Source organism: Boleophthalmus pectinirostris, unplaced genomic scaffold, assembly GCF_026225935.1.
Source record: "Boleophthalmus pectinirostris isolate CB_2022bp ecotype Guang Dong unplaced genomic scaffold, ASM2622593v1 HiC_scaffold_20, whole genome shotgun sequence".
In the NCBI taxonomy this organism is placed as follows: Eukaryota; Metazoa; Chordata; class Actinopteri; order Gobiiformes; family Gobiidae; genus Boleophthalmus; species Boleophthalmus pectinirostris.
In genome coordinates, this window is record NW_026571153.1 from 27,944,087 (window position 1) to 27,961,279 (window position 17,193).

Below are 17,193 nucleotides of genomic sequence, written 5' to 3' on the forward strand. Positions count from 1 at the left end.
TAAACATGTATCTTACAGTGGCAAACCAGTACATTTGAAATATGTTTTACTCAAAATGTATTCAAACATATTAACTGAAAATGAAATGGTGTAAATTTAATGGTGTACCCTACAATACACAACTCTAATTTGTAAAGAAAGTTTGTGAGTTGTTGTTAACAATAATTCCATTCAATACAACATAATTGCAGTTTAAAAAGATGCTTGTTGTTAAAGTCTGTAACTCTTTTTTGTTTGAACCTTCAACTTTTCAGATTCCTTCTATCCAAATACCATGGCTGTGATTGGGTCAAACATTGTGGTTGGACTGGTGGTGTTTGTGCTTCTGTGGGGGATTTGGAGAACCAGCAATAAGTCAGGTACTGTCCATATATTCAACTTCCAAAGAACAATACCTGCTTTTAATCATTAAAAAAAAAATCACACCAACAAAATTGTCTTATTTCATCAGAAGTGGACTCTTGTGGCTGTAGATCATCTTCTATCAGTCAGGTCAGGCTTGTGTTTTACTTTACATTTAACTTTAACAAAGGACCAAGCAAATTTGTGCATCCCATTGTTTTGATGACTGCATTTTCAGAAACATACAGAAAGAACTGATTGGAATACTTTTAGGATACATTCACACTAGGAACTTTAGAACCATGTCCAAGCACGGATCATCCTTAAAGCGCGGTACGTTTGTCCAGTGTGAGCGCAATGGAACTGTACTCAGGCACGACAAGGATGGAACTTTGGCCCAGTTGGAGGAGGTGGGCCAAAGCACGGCACGATTGCTCACATACGCGTACACAAAACTTTACTATGCGAACCGTGTATGTGCCCTGATGTCACTCACACGAGGAAAACAGTGAATAAAATCTGCTCCAAAACACACGGCAAACTCGCACTTACCTTCAATAAGGACAGACAGAAGTTTAGCTGCCTCTCGTCTCCGGCTCTAATCGCTACTTCGCTCTTTTTTTATATCCGTAAACTCACAGAGAAGCACGTATCATAAAAGGACGCACATCAGCCTCACTGTTTAAAGGGATAGTTCGGGTGTTTTGACATGAATCTATATGGCATCCCCGTGAGCAGTGTCCTGCATCCACACTGACTTACCCCCGACAGCGTCCGGGGAGCCGAGATACTGGCCGTTTTCGGTGCTGACGAAAGTAGTCCGGCAAGTTCGCTGGGGTCAGTAAAATAAAGCATTTTTCTTCTCAAAACAATATGTGTTCAAAAGAGTGATACATTTGCATCACAAAACCATCGCCGTCAAAAAAGTCAGACCTCATAATCGCTTGGCACTATTTTCTCTCTGTTCGTATAACTACGCGCTGTCGCCAGGTGACAGCCGTGCCTGGTTCACTTTGTTTACTGCTCGGAATGTTAGCGACAACATGTCTGATTATGACACCGACAATAAAGACTTTGCCTTTACCACAAACCCAAGGGGAGATCTTTGTGAACCCGAATATACTGATGCTGAAATTCACCAAATGGAGTTAGAACGGGCAGATAGAGAGAGAAGAGAGACAGAGAAGTGGTACAAGTTGAAGCTGGAGCCGCAAGACACCGAGTGAGAGACAATCACCATCATGTCATTTAGAAACTCGTATACAGCGAACATAGAGCCTCCACTGTGACTGAAGCATGGACGACTAATAGAAACATGAATCATCCACACGTCCACGTAGCTGCTGCCAATAGTGTACGCGACATTTACAATAGTAATAACAGTCGACTTATAAAGTTACGTTTTGTAGAAGCTTCACTGGTGATATGACACTGAGTGATTTACTGCACACAGAGTTACAGTTGATCCTTGAGCCTGTCCTCTTGTAAACACAGCGGCACTTATTTATTCTTATGTGGTTTAGTTTCCACATTGAAGAAGCTAAAGTTTCCTCAGTGCAAAGTCCGTGAGAGCAAAACAGTGAAATGTGCGTGGAGATTCAGCCAGATTTTTGTTGTTACAGCTTGGATAATCAAGAGTTCGCATCATTTTTTAGATATATTCTTATGTATCTTATACAAGCTTATATACTTATGGCTCTAGCTCTCACGTTAGCTCTCTCACATCGTGGTGGTCTGCACATGTAAACACTGCTGAACAACTGAAGAAAGTGATGGATCCGTGCGCGGCTGTCACCTGGCGGCAGCGCGCAGTGATACAAACGGAGAGTGCAGGCGACAGAACCCTACGCAATTGTGTTTGAGCACAGCACGGTTCTGAAGTCCTAGTGTGAATGCGCACTTATTATTCTATTAACTAGACCTTAACACCATTATGTACAAAAGAAAAAAAAATGCAAAACTGAAATTTTTTGAGTTCTCTCTTGATTTTTGTTTAATGGATTAAACAAGTGTGAATGAAACAAAATCCAACAGTGCGAGTGTTTCTGATCATGCAGTAACTGTGCAATGGGGAAATTCCATCTGTATACCATGATAATTAAATATTGTAATTTTTGTCAATTTTCTTTCAAATTTCAGGATGACGACACCCTCACTCGTGCAGCTGGGAGTTTGGTGGCTTCTTGCCGACTGACAACAATGAAACACAGACGAGACCCCGACATTTACTCTCAAGTGTGGTACTGTCACCGTGAATGAAGTCCAATCAAATGCCAAGTAATTTTTATTTGTAACATTTTATATCAACAATGTTTGTTATAGAAGAGAAATTACCATTATTATTATTTTTATTTTTATTTTTTTATCAAACATATTGTGTGTATTGTGGTTCTATAAAATCATTCATAAATAAATTCAATCATCAATTTTCTTCTTGCCAGAATAATAACTACAAAAACAAAACACAGTTGCTCAGCATGATCACAATATGGAAACATTTACACATAGGCTGCAATATCAACAGAGAAACATCAACATAAAACAGAAAATAATGAGTAAACCTTTAGGTGTCATGCCCCTAGTCTTTCAGGGTCAAACTGGAGACTGAGGAAGAGGTTCAACATGTGTTGGATGCCTGATGAAGGTCAAGGGGCAAACGGTGCTGCTGCTATTTTGTAAAGAAATCACTGGTACTGCGAGCAAAAGCAAGTGTGTGAGAGACTTCTTCATACAGTGTCAAAACTAAACAGTGTCTTTATCGGTGTCACAATAGGTTTGTAAAAGTAAGCACATGGACAAAGAGTTGACAGGGAATGTGCTTTTCTGATTCTACCGCATAAATGTACTGCTTCTTTTTGGGTTTTACTTGCTTTAAAACTACAGCGAGGGGTCTCAAGATATGTAGTAGCCTCCTGTGGCCTCCAACACGCTTAACCTGGCCCTAAATACACCTACACCAGTCACTAATGTGAGCATGAGCATAAATATTTTAGGTGCTACCGAGAAAAGCCTTTCTAGTGCATGCATTGCTACAGCGTCTCAACCACACAACCAGTCTGAACGTGTTTCTGCAGCAGAGTATCATGGTCATAGCTCTACTCATGGTTAACATGAAGGTGAGTGCAACAAAACTACTACTTTTGAAAATAGTTGGTGTTATGTAGAGTTTGGGGTTTTGAGTCTAAATACATTTTCTGATGATTTTATACACACTATTGATCACAGTGTACATGGTGACCAAATTTAGATTGTGCACAGTTTGTTTGCTGTTACTGATAAAAAAAATAAAAATAAAATAAAATAAAAAATGCTTTACAGTCAATTAAAAACAATCCCACACAGCCTTCCACCCAGACACCCAACCATCCCAGGACTTCAGGACTTTAACACACACAAAAAATAATGAACATGATGCTGACTACAGAATATTTACATTTATGTTTCAACTTACATCCTATGTGAAAGTCTCTGATCAAAAGTCAAAACCAGCCAATCAGGTGGAGTTATGTGGAGGCAGCTGTCCAATCAGATACTCCGGCTCAGGACCTTAAAGTTGGTCTCCTGCCTTCTTCAGATCATAATCACCTACGCCGAGACAAAATGATGTCCATTCTGAGGGTTCTAGGTGTGATCCTGATCTGGACTCAGGGTAAGTTTGAAAACCTCTACATTTGACCTTTTCCATTATATCTATCTATCTATATCTATATCTATCTATATATTTATTTTTTATTCCAGCTGAGACACAATCTCAAACTGAACTCTCTCAAACCACAACACTTGGAGCCATATTTCATGTAAACTGTCAAGTCTACAGTGGTTCAAGAACTGTGGTCTGGTACAAACTGGACTCCAGCAGGAGACTACAACTGATGGTATCATCAAAGAGCCATAAAGGTCAAAATATCCACAAAGATTCCCATTACTCTGTGCAGTCAACTGGAGGTAGTAGTACTTTGAGAGTATCCAGTGTGACCTGGGAGGATGCTGGCACGTACTTCTGTGGAGTCATGAACGAGCACGATGTCACTTTTGGACCAGGGACTGTGGTGGTGGTGGTTGAGGGAAAGTCCAGACCTCCTCCTTCAATCTTGTCTGTGCTCCAGAGTCCAGACTACATCAGAGTGCAGCCAGAAGACTCTGTGACTCTCAGCTGTTCATTTAACACCAGCCTCTGTCCACAAGATCACATCAGTGTCCAGTGGAAGAAAAAGAGTCCTACATCAGAAACAATGTCATGGAGCAATGGAACCAAGAATATCATCTGTGAGACCCAAATCAACACTGGAGAAACTTCATGTGTTCATACCCAAACCTGGAGTGACCTGAGTTCTGCTGAAGATGAGATGTTTGTCTGTGTGGTGACGGCCTGTGGACACACACTGCAGGGCAGAGGGACCAAAATCCAGCCTCACGGTAAGAAGCAAAGTAACATTAACAGCTCTATTCATTTCTTTTACCATTGAAAGAGTCTTTCTTGACACTGATATCATACTTGAACATCAGATGTCCATATAATAACATAATTGCAATTTTAAAAAGGTTATCTTTTTTATTTGGATATTTCATTTTTCAGATTCCTTCTATCCAAATACTATGGCTGTGATTGGGTCAAACATTGTGGTTGGACTGGTGGTGTTTGTGCTTCTGTGGGGGATTTGGAGAACCAGTAATAAGTCAGGTACTGTCCATATATTCAAACTTCCAAAGAACAATACCTGCTTTTAATTGTTAAAAAAGTCGCACTAACAAAATTATCTTATCTCATCAGAAGTGGACTCTTGTGGCCGTAGATCATCTTATATCAATCAGGTCAGGCTTGTGTTTTATTTTACATTTAACTTTAACAAAGGACAAAGCAAATCTGTGTATCCCATTGTTTTGATGACTGCATTTTCAGAAACATTTGAAGCATTTGAAGGACCCTCCACCAGAAAAGTTACACAATTCAAACATTTAGCATTCTTGTGGCTTTTATCCCTGTGTTTTTGGTAACATGAATACAGTTTGCAACAGAATGAGTCCGTTGTTTTATGGCCTTAAAAACAGCATAGCGAAGCAGCAAAACAGGCAAAATGCAAACTGAACTTTTTTGAGTTCTCATAGCAGATTTATGTTTAATGGATTATTGAAACAAGTGTGAATGAAACAAAATCACACCATACACTTTTAAAGAACACTCTGAGCATTCGTGTGGCTTTTATTCCCATGCTTTTGGTCAACTTGGGATAAGTATTTCCCTTTTTTAATTTTTTAATTTTTATTTTTTTGGAATGGGAAACTAAACAACTCACGTCCCCCTGAAGACTCTGCTATTAGAGCCGTGCGTTCATTGTGAATACAGTTTGCAACAGAATGAGTTTGTTGTTTTATCTGTGACGCAACTGAACAGGCAAAATGCAAACTGAACATTTTAACAAGCATGAATGAAACAAAATCCAACAGTGTGAGTGTTTCTGATCATGCAGTAACTATGCAATGGGGAAATTTCATCTGTTATACCATGATAATAAAATATTTAAAATTTTTGTATTGTATTGTTATGTTCAAATTTCAGGATGACGACACTCTCACTTGTGCAGCTGGGAGTTTGGTCTCTTCTTGCCGACTGACAACAATGAAACACAGACGAGACCCCGACATTTACTCTCAAGCGTGGTACTGTCACCGTGAATGAAGTCGGATCAAATGTCAAGCAAACTTTTTTTTTTCTTGCATTGGCTCCCTGTCCAGTTCAGAATTCATTTTAAAATCTTGAGGTTTGTTTTTAATGCAGTCAACGGTCTTGCACTTTACTACTTGTGTGAGATTTTGACCCCTCACCAGCCCAGCAGAGCTCTACGATCTGCCGGGCAACATCTGCTGGAGGTTCCCCGGTCCCGGTGCAAACAGTGGGGTGATCGTTCTTTTGCAGTAGCCGGTCCAAAACTCTGGAACTTTTTGCCCATTGAGTTACGGTCCATCCCTGACCTGCCTTTGTTCAAAGCCAAACTTAAACCTACTTATTTAGAATGACTTTTAACACTTTCTTATTGTGCTTTGTTGACCTATTTGCATGATGTTTATTGTTTTTTTTTTTATCTTGTTTTAATGTTGTACAGCACTTTGGTCGGCTTTGGTTGTTGGAAGGTGCTATAGAAATCAAGTTTGATTGATTGATTGAATATTTGTAACATTGTATATTCACAAATAATACTGAAGAGAAATTTGTACGATGTTGATTTTCAAACAAGCAATGTGTGTATTGTGCTGTTTCTTTGCAAAAAATAATAAAATACAATAAAATACAGTCAATAATTTTCTCTCTTTTTTAAACTTCAGTGTACCGTTATTATCGGCAGCAAATAAAAACATTCAGAACAATCTTAAACAGAGGACCAAAGGGGAGAAAAGGGAGGAGGAGGAGGTCTGGAACAATAAAGAAGAGAATGCAGGACCTGACCCTGCTGATATTATTATAATTGTTGAAGTATTAGTAGTATTGAAGTACAGTGCCCCATCCAGCTGAACGGTGATAGTCAGTAATGTTCTTGTAGGCCTCTTCAACTGAACTCCACTTTTGAGGTACTTTTTCTGTGTCTCCATGTCCTGATTGGTCCACTAGCTCTAACCTCACCTCATTCTTTAAATGTGCACAGTTTTATCCAGAAAATCCAGGGTGCACAGAGTTAATTGTGAACCCACTTTATAGTACTGCTTATGTCTGGGTTAGTCTCTCCAGGTAATAAAAAACCTACAAATTCATAGTACAGGCTTCAAGTTTTACAATGGATTACAACCAGGAGCTTCTAAACACCATAAGAAGAAATTAGGTGATGGTGTTACAAGTGAAACATAAAGGATTGTCAAATAGATCCGCAGAAATGTCCCTATGTCTTCAAAATGTGGCCTACAAAAAAAAAAAAAAAAAAAACTTGGCGTAATTTCTTCTCAAAACGAAACTCTGCTCTTCTCCAGGAATAGAATTTCCAAAGTATCTGTTTTTAGTCTTACACTGAGTGTGTTTACATGCACATCAGTATCCCGGTTATGTCATTATTCAGGATACTGTGTTTACATGTGCACTGAGAAACCGGGACACTCATATCCCTGTGACATGATCAAATGGAGTATCCCGGTTTCTTGACATAATCTTACAAATGCACAAGCACAAAATTTAACTTAAATCATTTTAATAAATCAGAAAAAATACAGTCATGAGCTCCTTTAGCGTCAGAAGCTCGGGAGGTTTAACCAGCGGTGAGGAGCTATGAGATATCCCACAATCCACTGCACAGATCAAACCCAACAGATTCTTTATCTTTATCTTGATCTTCTGCATAAATAAACTCAACTTTACAACATATAAACCATAACCACTATAGATCCACATCAGCCCGTTTGATCAGATAATTCAGCTTTGATCACATTTGTTTACGTTTTACAGAAACAAAACTTAAGACCACATGACTAATTAGTATAATTAGCATGGTCCCTGTAGATAAATCTGCACAGTCATTTTTAAATGTTTTCATGGGCCTGTTGAAGAAAATGATTCTATTATATTTTCTGATGTGAAAATGATGACTTTATAACCTTGAAATAAATTATTGTAAACACAAGAAGTTATTAAATTTCTTTAACAAAATGTTGATGACAAGGAGCAGAAAATCGTTGACTTTCCTGTATCATGGAGGCATAATATGGAGTTGAGCATGGGTCATTGTTTTGTCAAAATCCTCAAAAACATGTCCCCACAAATTCTCAAATCCCAAATGTTTCAACCAATAGAGGAGAGAATCATAGGAGCCAACTTCCTCTAGCTCTGCGAGTAATCTCTCCATTAAATCCCCAAGCAAAATTCAATCATAGAATACATCACAAATCTGAAAATACATTTTAAACATTCACGTGCATTGAGTTTTAAAAATAATTTGACACTTCAGTGGCACTGCAGCAAGAGAAAGCTTATTCTCATGTGAGTGATGAAGAAAAGGCAGGTTATTTTTACACCTCTAGTCTAACCACAGTGAAGTTTCCGCCTTTTTCTGCAGCAGTGCATCATGGTCAGTCAACCCTGTACACACATTGTGTTGCACGACAAAAGCCACAAAGTAACAAACATGAGAGGCTCTGGTTACAAAGACTTGACAGAGAATGTGGTTTTGAGAGTGCATCAACGTCAACGTGATGCTAAAGTCAGAGAATCTAGATGATCAGAACTAAGTGGTTATTATCAGTATTGTTTTGGAAAACTTAACAGATTTTAAGCAGCACTGATATACGGAGATAAAATCCCTGACAAATACACTTCAGGCAAATGAAGTATGTCCAGAGTAAATGACAACATAAACATAAACCTAATATGAGCAGCTCTTACAAAATGAGACTATTAGAGAGCTACTCGTGACCAATCAGAAGTGCTGTGTACAGAGGTATGAGGCTTTCATCAAAACAGAATTGACTGACCATTTGAGATGCAGAATTCATAAAACCTTTGCAGAGCCTCTTTCGGAGCTATATCTTAATTTTAGGCAACAAATTGGAGACTCGTTGCGTGGCATATTTGTTGTGGTAGAAGATATTTTCCTCCCATGGCCTTTAATCTAAGGTTGTAAAAAGGTTGTAAAATGCCAGAGATATTTCTTTTTAATATCTTTAATATCTGACTTGGAAAGCAGCAAAACTTGTTCTCTGGATGTGCTGCTATAAGTGTAAAGGAGGAAATAACCTCTGCTTAACTAAACACTTCAAAATGGGAACCTCCATATGCCACGTATATTTTAAGGCTGGAGGTTCAAAGAAGACTCTCATCACTGCAAGGAACTCCTCACTCCTCAGACCCCCTCACGCACCCTCCGCTCTGCATCCACAAACACTCTCCAACCCCCTAGAACCAAACTCTGCACTATGGCTGATCGGGCTTTTTCCGCTGCAGCTCCAAGGCTCTGGATGCTCTCCCCGACCACCTGAGAGCCCCACAGTCTACTTCTGTTTTTAAATGAAATCTTTTTTTTTTTTTGCCAAAGCCTTCTGTTAATTGTATTTTATTTAAATTTGTTGATTCTGTGTTGTGCACTGCAATAATTTAAGCTTGATGCACTTTTATACTGATGCACTTTTATTCACTGTTTTTACCTGTAGCCCTTTGAGATTATTTTATGTAAAGTGCAATATAAATAAAATGTATTATTATTATTATTATTATTATTATTATTATTAGGCCCGAGCGCCATGGGTGGCGTAGGGCCTATTGTTACTGTTCAGCAGTGCGAAGCACTGCGGGAAGGCGTGTGCGCAGCACACGCAACAGAGCGCGAAGCGCTCTCCCCTTTCCAAACACACACTCACACTCACATGTCAGTGACTGGTGCCCGCTGACATGGCACGATGGCATTGCCCGTGGGCCGCGTCAGCGGCATAATTGTAATCGTTCACCCCAAAACGTAGGGCCCGCGAAAACAGAGCGCGAAGCGCTCTCCCCTTATCAAACACTCAGTGCCACTCAATAGTGACACTCATTGCATCCAATAGTACAGACTGGCACTGCCCAGTGCCACGTCAGCGGCATAATTGTAATCGTTAACTCTCGTAAACGCCAAAAACGTGCATTGGGTATGTAAGTAATCAAAGAGGTCAATGATTGACAATGGACCGCACGGGTGTCCCACTTGTCTAGATGATACAGAATGATTCTGGTGAGTCTGGGTCAAACGGTGTTGCCATGGCAGCAAAGCAAATTACAGGTTTGTTTTTGGGGCTCACCATCAAACTTCGACGCCTGATAATTCGCACAAACTTTGGCTGATTTCACTCAAACTTTAATTGTTGGTGGACACCCCGACCCTGAACAGATTCATATCTCAAATCTCAAATGGATGCAATGGTGCCCGCTAGGGAGATTGTATGGAACAATAAAATTTTACTTTTACGTTGAAATACAAAATTTGGTACACACATTGGTGACATGGTCTTGATGAAAAAAGTTAATGATGCCCACACTCCATCTCCCATTGTGTTGCTATGGGAACAGGTCAAAAATCAGTCCTTGCCAATGGAACGTCCCAACAAAAACTTTGACGTACTCAAACCAAATTTGGTCCACAGATGCATCATGGGACTAGGAACAAAAAAGTATATTGTGCCCACGCCCCCCTGCCAAACCAGAAGTCAGAATTTGATATTTTGGATTTTTTGGATTTTAGATATCTTTTGGAAAAAAAATACCTATCAGTCCAAAAACATTGACAGAGGTCATTTGCCATTGGTTTATATGGAGTTTAAACAGTCAGTATCAGCATCAGCCAAGAAAAAAAGTTAAAAAATCAATCAATCCCCTGCACTTATCAATGGACCACTTCATTTACATTTCACACATTTTTGTCAGTTTAATGAAATTATACTTAGCACTAGAACTGGGCAATTAATGTTTTTTTTTTTTTTTTTTTACTGAGAACAAGATTTTGTCATGTCTATTACTTTTCAGCCAATCATTTGGCAGTAAAGTGAAGAGTTTAGAGGAAGAAATTTGGCAATTTTTTGTCTGTATTATTAGCGATCATGAAATCAATACTGAAGCCCATTTTTATTTTGTTTTTGAAAAGAAAAAATGAAAACGAAACCTAAAATTTACAATTTTATATGATTTTGTTGCAGAGGCAGTGGCAGTGTTTGAGTGACAAAGCTGTGTCACAGGTCAAAATGAAAAAAGATGTTCAACCCAATGCTGTCGAGGAGTTGATCCCTCCAAAAACCATGGGAGCCAGTAAAGGTCATTTGAAGTATGATATGTCCACTTTAAAGGAATCAGTCCCCCAGGTATGTTCTATTACAAAACAATATAATTCTGTCAAATGGAACATGAAACTGTAGAGTGAATATAATTCACTGCCTTAACTTTAAAGTTCTTTTCATGGCATTATGATGCTGAGACAATGCTCTAGTGATCCCAGAGAGACTGAAGACAAGGTAAGCTGTAATGTGTTTCCGTAACTTTGGTGAACAGGCTGAAGAATCTATGTTCTCACCCTTTCCTGTTTTCTGGCCTCACTGCGGCCACTTATGTACTTGTCAGAAATCTCTGAAAGCTGCTGCTGAGCAGCAAAGAGCTCCTCCTTCAACTTCTGATTCTCCTCCTGGGCCTGAATCAGCTTCCTCTCCTTTTCCTTCCGATGGCGAACAAGAGACTCCGCCTCTTTCTGAAAAAAGGTTAGACATAAATCAAACTTTATTGCCAATATCCACCATCTTTGGTGTAAGCAGACAAAATATTCATGGTGATGCATTCTGAGCATTCTTAAAAGAAAAAGCAAAAAAGGCTGGAACAATCTGCAGGGTCACTTCTGGTGAACATTTATCAGACTATAGTGTCAGAATATGTTTGTGTGAACGCTAACTCCAGGTGTAAACATTTCATTCCACAGTATGGAAATAAAAGTTGTATAGTTCTATATATGACAAGCAGGAGCTATCAGGCAAAGTTATAGATCAGTGGAGGGGCAACCCAGCATGCTTTTGGTGATAAAAACTCATGTAATTAAATACATGCAGCACTGAACACTAAGTTTAATGATATATTGTGGAACATTTCAGTGAGTAAGAGCATATCCGTGGAAACAAGCTTTTGACTGTGTTAGGTTGCTGCTATATGTGTGTGTGTGCGTGTGTGTGTGTGCATATTTGTCTGTATGAATCCAGAATTGACTGATTTTGTTCAGAATTTCAAAGTAAAGGTCCAGTCTTACATGCAGCTCCTCCTCTAGGGTAGTGACTAAAGCTTCTTTCTCCAGAAAGATTTTCTGGAAGTTTTCACGCCCAGTCTCCATGGCTGAAATTAATTTCTTAATGGCCTCAAAAACAACCTCCTGTTTAACATTATAAATTCGTTTTCTTAAGTATTTTTCCATGCAATCTGTCAAAGTAAAAAAAAAGGACAATTTTAAAAAGCATTTTTTCATTTTTACATTTCAAAGCATTCTAATTTTTTATTTTTTATTTTTATTTTTTTTTACAAATCTTTAATTTTTATAATACAAAGCATTACAGATGCATTAGCTCAAAATGTTGCCTCTAAACAGGAAGTAGCTACCCGTGAATAGAAGCTGAATACTTTTGGATGAATGCAACCAGCAAAGTTGGTTTATCACTGGCCTGTATTTTACACGATGCTCCACAAGTGAAAGAGAAAATATTGCAAACTGAGTTAACTGAAAATAAATAAATAAAAAACATGTATCTCACGTTTGATTGGCTCTTGACAGTCATTGTCTTCTCTGTCCTGCAACACATGGGATCCAATATTAATCTACATAGAGAGATAACATAGATAGATCTTTTGCCTCTTTATTTTAATTTCTAGATATAATTGAACACTAAAACCAGTCTAATATTAAGTAATTTTATGTTACATTGCCTATTATATATTTCTATGTAGGCAGTTAATTAATTTGTGAAGCCTTCAAGAAGAATAGCTACTAGAGGTGTGCGGATGGGCGACTTTTTCATCCGCAACCGCATCGCAAAACTCATCATCCGCCCGCTGTCCATTTGCAACCACAGTTTTTGACCAGTTTTCAAAATTCTCCCAATTGCTCCGAGTTCAGAGTTTTTTATTTGAGTAGTGAATCCGCAACCCGCCCGAATTTAATTAAAATATTTTTCGTCAAGTCATCCGCCCGACCCGCGGCTGTAACCGCCATCCGCGCATCTCTACTACTGATACTGGCTATTTCAGTAGCTAATGGGGATCTTCATAAACTAAACTAAACTAAACATTGCACATTTAGGAATGATGTCAAAGCTAGCAGCGTACTCACCATGTTTTTCGTGTTTTAAATGTGTTTCTAGATGAGTTGTTTATCCAAAGGTTGATTTCAAGATGAATGTGCACAATTGAAATTTATTTTTGTATTTCTTTTTTGTGCACGTAAAGCAGATGTCACATGAAGAAAGGAAAAAAAATAATTAATAAAATTAGTAGTGCTGTCATGCGATTAAAAAAATTGAGAGATTAATTAATTATGATCTGTAATTAATTAATCTAATTAATCTCATTTTAATCTCACCTAAAAATTGCTGAGAAAAGCCTTCAATTTGAGGTATTTTTATATAAATTCATTATTACATTATTGTGGCAGATCAAAAGACTGATATAGATTTTAAAAAGTGACTTTATAAAGTCATTTATTGTTTAACAAATCTCTCCAATTTGGCTGTTGAGCCCAAGTCTCCATGAATAAGAAACTGTTTGTTGTAAAGTAGCAAAGACGAGGAAATCTGAACATAATAACTTTTGTCTACTTAAAGACAATAAAAAGTCCAGTCTTTCCTTAACCATATTAAAAATATTATTGATAGAGAAATGCTTTATATATGAGATCACTGGTTTTAGTTCCCTGGTTTAGTCCTGGTTTAGACCTGCTTTAGTCCTAGTTTTAGTCCTGGAATGGATTAATCCTGGTTTTAGTCCTGGTGTTAGTTCTGGTTTAGTCCTGGTCCTGGTTTAGACCTGGTTTTAGTTCTGGTTTTAGTTTTAGTTCTGGTTTAGTCTGGTTTAGTCCTGGTTTAGTCCTGGTTTAGACCTGGTTTTAGTTCTGGTTTTAGTTTCTGGTTTTAGTTTAGTTCTGGTTTAGTCCTGGTTTAGTCCTGGTTTAGACCTGGTTTTAGTTCTGGTTTACCTGGTTTAGTCCTGGTTTAGTCCTAGTTTAGTCCTGGAATGGATTAATCCTGGTTTTAGTCCTGGTGTTTAGTTCTGGTTTAGTCCTGGTCCTGGTTTAGTCCTGGTTTAGTCCTGGTTTAGTTTCCTGGTTTAGACCCTGGTTTTAGTTCTGGTTTAGTCCTGGTTTACCTGGTTTAGTCCTGGTTTTAGTCTTGGTGTTAGTTCTGGTTTAGAGGACGCACAGGAGGAAGCGCGGTTTATGCAGCGTAGCGAGAAAACACGATCCACACGCGGCTCACGGGAGCACGTCGGTGTCCGCGCAGTAACTACGGAAGGAAACGTGGTCCGCGGGTTCTCAGGTTAATGACGATGATGAAGGTGTGTGTGTGTTTGTGTGTGTTTGTTTGTGTGTGTGTTTGTGTGCGTGTCCCCTCATGTGGCAGGTCACTATAGGACAGTAGTGCAGACATCATGAGCCTATGCAGGTTGTTTTCAGGCGATATTATATTTGTTATTTTCTTTTATATTTCACGTCGGGAGAATAATTTCCAAGACACGAATGTGTTTTTACCTGCACACTGCTGACTCTGTTCTACTGGCTCTTCGACCTGACGCCGCCAACGTTAACATGACGTTTACATCGCTCTTATGCGCGTGTTTTGTGTGGGTTTCCGGCAATGAGTGGAATTACCGAAATAAAAAAAAATTATAAATGTGTTTTTTGTGTGTGTGTGTGTTGTTGTCCCAGCAACACATAAAAACATATTTTATAATAAAGCGACTCGCATACAGAAACAGTAAAGTTAGAGATTAAAAATGAGATTAACGCGATTAAAAAACATAACGCGCTAAATATGACTGTAATTAATTAATCGCAATTAACGCGATAATTTGACACCCCTAAAAATTAGCAGTAATGTAATGTGATCATTGCTCCCTCCCCCCAATCCCCCGTCTCAATACCATTAGAAAGGAAAGGTAAATAATAATAATAATAAATATAGCCGCAAGCGGCGATGATCGGCCCTCGCTCGAGCCTACGCCGCGCCCACGCCACGCCGCACCTTGACCACGCTGAGCCCTGCACGTGCCGTGCCCCACGAATGCACCTTACCCCTTGATCTAACTCCTAAATTAACCCTAACCCCGAAACCCACCTGAACTCCTAACTGTAGCCTAGAACTTAGGCCGAACCTTACCCCTAACCTAATCCTAACCTTAACCAAATCTTAACCAAACTGTACGATTTTTCTCAATTTCTGTATGTGCTGATTTTTTTTTTAAATCCAAGATGGTGGACTTCTGGTTTGGCAGGGGGGCATGGTCACAATATACTTTTTTGTTCCTAGTCCCATGATGCATCTGTGTACCAAATTTGGTTTGAGTACATCAAAGTTTTTGTTGGGACGTCCCCTTGGTGAAGACAGATTTTTGGCCAGTTGCCATGGCAACACGATGGGAGATGGAGTGTGGGCGTCATTGACTTTTTTCATTAAGACCAGGCCACGAATGTGTGTACCAAATTTTACATGCCTACGACAAAGTAAAATTGTATTGTTCCATACAACCTCCCTAGGGGGCGCTATTGCGTCCAGTTTAGATTTTCTTATATAAATCTGTTCAGGGTTCGAATGTCCACCAACAATTAAAGTTTGAGTGAACTTGGCCAAAGTTTGTGCGAATTATCACGCGTCGAAGTTTGATGGTGAGCTGCAAAAATTGAACCCGAAATTTGCACCATTGTCACAGCAACACTGTTTTAAAAAGCTTTAAACAACTTTTAGTGTCTCACTCGTCTAGATGATACAGAATGATTCTAGTGAGTCTGGGTCAAACGCCCTAGGACGAGTTCGTTCAAGTACGAGGACAAGAAAATGCGCCTTTGGCGCCGAGTAGCGCGATCAGTCCAATATGGCCGACTTCCTGTTAATATACTTTTTTGTCCCTATTCCCATGGTGCATCTGTGTACCAAATTTGGTTTGGCTACGCCAAAGTTTTTGTTGGGCGTCCTATAGATGCATCAAGAATCTCAGACTTCCGGTCATTGTGCAATTCATGCTGGGAAGGATTTTCCAAAAAAGTTGAGCATCAAACCTCCATGTTTGTTTTCCCAGTGGGATGTGTCTATTGTCAAAGTCGATCTTTTCAAGTCTTTTGAACCATATCACTTTTGTTTCTGGTTCTGATATTGTCATATTTAGGCCCGAGCCCCGACAGGGCGTAGGGCCTATTACTTCCGCTACGCGGAGTGAATGGGGAGCGACGTGCGCATGTCCAAATGCGACACAACATGCAACAATGTCCTCGGTTGCCCCCGGCACGAACAGCAGTATCCCAGTAACCCACACCCAAGGCCTGAGCCATATTTACTACTGCTAAAATGAATGGAAGTCAATGGAAGGCGATGGGTGACCTCGACGAGATGGCGAATGACGAGCGCCTCAGAGTGAGGGAGAGAGAGAGAGAGAGGGAGGGACAGAGAGTGAGTGAGGGAGTGAGAGTGAGGGAGGGAGAGGAGAGAGAGAGAGAGAGGGAGGGACAGAGAGTGAGGGAGAGTGAGGGAGAGGGGGCAGAGAGAGGGAGTGTGAGGGAGAGAGTGAGGGAGAGAAAGAGAGAGAGGGGCAGAGAGTGGGGGAGAAAGGGAGAGTGAGGGAGGGAAAGAGAGAGAGAGAGAGAGTGAGGGAGGGAGTAAAAGAGAGAAGTGAGGGAGCAGACAGGGAGAGAGAAAGACAGAGAGATGGCGAGACAGACAAAGAGAGAAATAGACAGAGACAAACACAGAGAAAGAAGAACCAAACCAGGACTAAAGCAGGACCAAACCAGGACCACTGCAGGACTAAAGCAGGACCAAGTTAAACCACTGCAGGACTAAAGCAGGACCAAACCAGGACCACCGCAGGACTAAAGCAGGACCAAACCAGGACCACTGCAGGACTAAAGCAGGACCAAGTTAAACCACTGCTGGATTAAAGCAGGATCAAACCAGGACACACCAGGACTAAAGAAGGACCAAACCAGGACCACACCAGGACTAAAGCAGGACCAAACCAGGACCACCGCAGGACTAAAGAAGGACCAAACCAGGACCACACTAGGATTAAAGCAGGGCCAAATCAAACCACATAATAGATATAACATTATGCCAATATTTTTTAAGTAAAGAAAAGTACCAAGCTTCAAGAGCATGAGCCTAATCACATCATCATCTAATTGT